Here is a 5,117-nt window from a genome sequence, read left to right on the forward strand (position 1 = left end):
TATATGTCTGTATATGTCTTTGTAGATAATATTTACCTTTTCTGTAACAAACAACAGTTTTTCCTTCAGTAATCTTTGAAGTTTCCAGGATGAAGATGGGGCCCCACAACATCAACTCCACCTGGTTACTATGACGTCATGTTTTTAATAGTGCTAAAATTAGACCTGTTTTTTTTTTTGGTACCACTGCACAGGACAGTTTTGAATGGTGCACATTTTTAATAACATTCTGGCCGGACCTCCTCAAAACACTCAGAGGCTAGTTATAATTTTCTCAGACCAAATGTTAACTTGGGTATTTTACCATCATTTGCTTTCACAGGACCTCCTGAGAAGAACGTTGCCCCCATGTCAGCTGGAAGCAATCTTAGAGGACGACGTCCCCTCTCCCAACAGAGTTTGCCCTCAGGTTTAGGGACATCATTTGGTGGTTGGTATAGGGTTGAGGGGATGGGGGAGGTATTATATGGACTCAGGGGTGTTTATTTATAAAAAGGGGGACTAACTGGTTTGATGGGATGATTGATATTTGTGAGTTATTTTTAGAAAACTGTATTGGTGCTAATTCTTGTATATTGATATATTGAACATTGTATGTGAATATGCTTCTATCTCTATTTTATGATAGTATGCTTCTACCTCTGTTTAAAACAATTGTTATATTGAGATATTTACCATATTGCAATGTACATTTCTACCTCTGATATTATTTATGTAATGACATTGTTTACATTTGGAGATCATTGTTCTCATCTATTGCACAGTTGTTTATTCTCTTAGTCTTCAAGTTAGATAGGTATATGTTTGTCATATTTATATTTAGGATATTCAGGTTTTTTAGATACATAGAAATTATATTTAGTATAGATAGTATAATCTTTGACCTCTTCAAAAAGCTGTAGAAATGGCCTTTAATCTAACCTAGAGTTTTGTACTTTTGAGACACAATCACTCCTGGCAACACCACTCTACTCCCGAGAGAACATTGAGCACTAAAGACACTCCACTGGGAGCTTGTCTTCTTCTTGGCAGAACTGGCCTTTGGGCAAAGAAAAGCCCATACCTTGACTACTGACAAAGATACAGAATATCCATAAGTGGATAAAACAGGATTGTCTTATCTTGCCAAGACAGGGTAGAATAGTTCTACAAAAAGTTCCTTGCCTTTGAAAAATGGTATGTCAGTTGTGTTAGGCCTTACCAAAGTTGGTTGCCTCAACATTGCAAAACGAGATTTTAGGTGATAACCCAGGTAGTCACTTTTCTCTGTCATTTGTTGCACATTTTGGAAGTTTCTTAGGTAATATTACTTCCCTCTCAGATCTTTGATGGGGTTGAAGATTAGATAATTGTAGCTACCCTCTACATTATTTAGACTCCTTGAAGTAGAATGCTTAGTAAAACTTATGTTATATGTTTCTTGCTTAATATTGTTTGCTGTTTGTAATTTTATATTTATTATCTGTTCCCATTGTATATAGTTGTATTTGGTTTTGAATCTGTCTTATTTAGACAAAAGGGGGAGATGATGGGGGAGCTAATCAGTCCCTTGTCTGAGGGGTTCCAAATACCTTTAAAACATCCGTGTGCATTTGTTTTTGCTCTCTTTATTTCCTGCACTTCGCTGGAACTCTGGCTCTGTAAGTTTCTCCCATTTCCTCCTTTTATTAAAGCAGAGTATTTTATAATATAGCTAGTTTGGTTATTTCCAATTGCTGCCTGACCACGCCCCTACAGTAGAATATATGCACAAGTTAGAGTCCAACCTCTAGGTTCCCAGAGGTCTCACTGACTAAAAGGACAAGCAACTTACCAGAGCTATAGCATGCTTGTAGAGGTGTCCAATCATCCCTTGAGACCTAGCTGACCTGGCCCTTTTAGCCTCCAAGTATGGCTATTGACCACCCAGAATCTTCATTCCATCAGTATTGAAGAACAAAATGTGGTTTAAATTTTACCTGCTGTATAACATAAATCTTGGCAAAAATAGATTTTTCTAATTAGAAGCCTGGCAAGCTCAGGAGAAACTATAAGCAATTATTTGACAAAACATAAAATATTTGCTCTTTAAACAAGTTTTTGAGAACCCATATTATTTAAATTGTAACTTTCTTTTTTTAATAAAAATTGTATTTACTTAGAAACATTCAGAATGTCAACAAAACAGCTGTAATTATTTTTGCAATTACAGAGTCGTATTCAGTTAACAGAACAACAATTATCTTCGTATAAGCTGCATCAGAGACAACTGAAGATGAAAAAAACCGAAAACATAAACAAAACAAAAAACCCCAAAACCTACCGTCCCCATATATAACTAATTTGTGCTGTGCACCAACAAGAACCTGCTTTAAATTTCCATGCCAATTTACAGCCCCCAGACTGTACCAGGCAAGGGTAGCGGCTATTGAAAATACCACCTGGACAGGAATATCTAAAGACACATTCGGTAGTGTGTTAACTATACAAAAAAAAAGACACTGTACAGTTTAGAAACAAATCTTACACAGTCTTACATTTCAATTTTTTTTTTTAAAAGGAGTGAGTTGTGTACAGGGGGGTTAAATGCTTTAGAGACAAGAAAAAAAACTGCGCTAGAACCAACTTATTCATCATCTTCTTCTTCCTCTTTTTCCTCCTCCTCTTCATCTTCTTCGTCCTCCTCATCATCTACAGCCATTGCAGTACATTGAGCTCCATAGAGACAGCACCGGGGCAAGTGAGAGCCAGATGGGCACTGGGCAACTCTGTGCCTCGCGGACGAAAATAAACAAAACATGGGCAAAGGAGATCCTAAGAAGCTGATAGGCAAAATGTCCTCGTATGCGTTCTTTGTACAAACTTGCTGGGAGGAACACAAGAAGAAGCACTCAGATGCTTCTGTCAACTTCTCAGAGTTCTCCAAGCAGTGCTCAAAAAGGTGGAAGACCATGTCTGCTAAAGAAAAGGGGGAATTTGAAGACATGGCCAAGGCTGACAAGGCTCGTTATGAAAGAGAAATGAAAACCTACATACCCTCCAAAGGGGAGACCAAAAAGACGTTCATGGCCCCCAATGTACCCAAGAGGCCTCCTTCGACCTTCTTCTTGTTCTGTTCTGAGTATCGCCCCAAAATCAAAGGAGAACACCCTGGCTTTATCCATTGGTGATGTTGCAAAGAAACTGGGAGAGATGTGGAACAACACTGCTGCAGATGACAAGCAGCCCTAACAAAAGAAGGCTGCCAAGTTGAAGGAGAAGTACAAAAAGGATATTGCTGCTTACAGAGCTAAAGAAAAACCCAATGCAGTGAAATTGTAACTTTCATAAATCTTCTTATGACATACTTAAATATTTTTTTCTAATCTCACTTTACTTCCATTTTAGAATAATCCTTTATATTTAGGATAAAATCCATAAAATTCCTTTCTTATCTAAAAGTATTTTATTTCTTCTTAATCTTTTTAAAAACAAAATTGTACTTTATATCTGCAACTTTTTAATGTAAATTTTTAACTTTTTGAGAATTTTATACATGAGTACTATATTTAATTTTTAGCCCTTCTGTCCTATCCAAGTCCTGTGTCCTCTACTTCCCCTAAAATTTATAACATCTTCAATTATTATATATATATATATATATATATATATATATATTCACATATACACATACAAACATACAAAAACACACAAAACCTACTGAGTCTATTTAGTGTTGGTTGTATGTTCATGTGTTTAGGGCTGATCACTTAGTATAAGGTAGCCTATCAGAGAGCTTATCTATAGAGGAAACTGAATCATTTTCTGTAGTGGACTGAGTGAAAATGAGCCCCCACAGAGCATTTGAATACGTGGTCCTCAATTGATGATACTTTTAGTGGGGAGGTTTATGAGGTGTAACCTTACTGGAGGAAGTATGTCAGCAGGAGAAGGCTTTGAGATTAACATGCCTTGCATCATTTCCAGCTCACTCTCCCTGTTTCATACATGTGATTTACAATATTAGTTCTCAGCTTCCTGCTCCTGCCACCATGCCTGCTCCCATGCTGTCCCTTTCTCATCTAAAAGTAATATAGACTCTAATGCTCTGAAACTATAAGCCAAATAAACTCTTTCTTCTGTAAGTTACCTTGGCCATGGTGTTTTATCACAGCAACTGAAAAGTAATATACCCTCTCTCCACAGTTATTGATTGTCTTGTAGCTCTACATGTAGGGGTGGGACCTTGTGAATTTTCCTCTACCCACACTGGCATGTCAACTGGCTTTGTCATTATGTAGATCTTGTTCATGCGACTGTGTTATTGAGATTTCATGGGTACGGCCTTCCTGTTATGGCTACAAGACACTAACTAGCAGTAGACATACTGGTCCTCTGGATTTTATAATCTTTCTGTCCCTTCTTCTGTTTTTCCTGCATCTTTAGTGTAGATGTATTGATTGGAGCTGATCACCTCATGGTCATTTATTTTCTGCATTTTGAATAGTTATGGGTCTCTGTAATAGTCTCCATTTGCTGCAAAAAGGAAGCTTTTTTGATGAAGGGTGACAGCAATATTTACTTGTGGGTATAACAATATGCATTTAGAATATAGTTAGGAATTATGTTGGTTTAGGAAAGTGACAGTAGTAGGTTATTGATGGAGGAGAGTTATCTGTCTATGTTTCTTTCATTGGTTAATTAATAAAGAAAACTGCCTTGGCCCTTTAAGAACAGAAAATTAGGTAGGTGGAGTAGACAGAACAGAATTGTGGGAACAAGGAAGTAGAGTTAGGGGGAGACGCTTCAGGCAGTCGCGTGGTGAGGCTCCATGCTGCTCCTCTCCGAGATGGACGCAGGTTAAGATCTCTCCTGGTAAGCCACACCTTGTGGTGCTACCCAAATTACTAAATATGGGTTAAAGGAAGATGTGAGAGTTAACCAATAAGAGGCTGAAACTATGGGCCAGGCAGTGTTTTAAAAGAATACAGTTTCCGTGTAATTATTTCGGATAAAGCTAGCCGCTGGCCGGGCGGCAGGACGCAGCCCCGCCGCTTTCACACTACAGGTTATCATCTAGAGTCTACTACCTCTCCAGCCATAGGTATAGGTAGTTGGTTAGGTTTACCTATTGAACAGATGTTAAGTACAATAAAGCA

General features: G+C 37.8%; 1 pseudogene; it reads left to right on the plus strand.

Moving 5' to 3' along the window:
• Positions 1-2,777: 2,777 nt before the first annotated feature.
• On the plus strand, positions 2,778-3,300 carry LOC119804187 (annotated as a pseudogene).
• Positions 3,301-5,117: the final 1,817 nt, after the last annotated feature.

The sequence above is a fragment of the Arvicola amphibius genome, chromosome X, assembly GCF_903992535.2.
Source record: "Arvicola amphibius chromosome X, mArvAmp1.2, whole genome shotgun sequence".
Taxonomy (NCBI): domain Eukaryota; kingdom Metazoa; phylum Chordata; class Mammalia; order Rodentia; family Cricetidae; genus Arvicola; species Arvicola amphibius.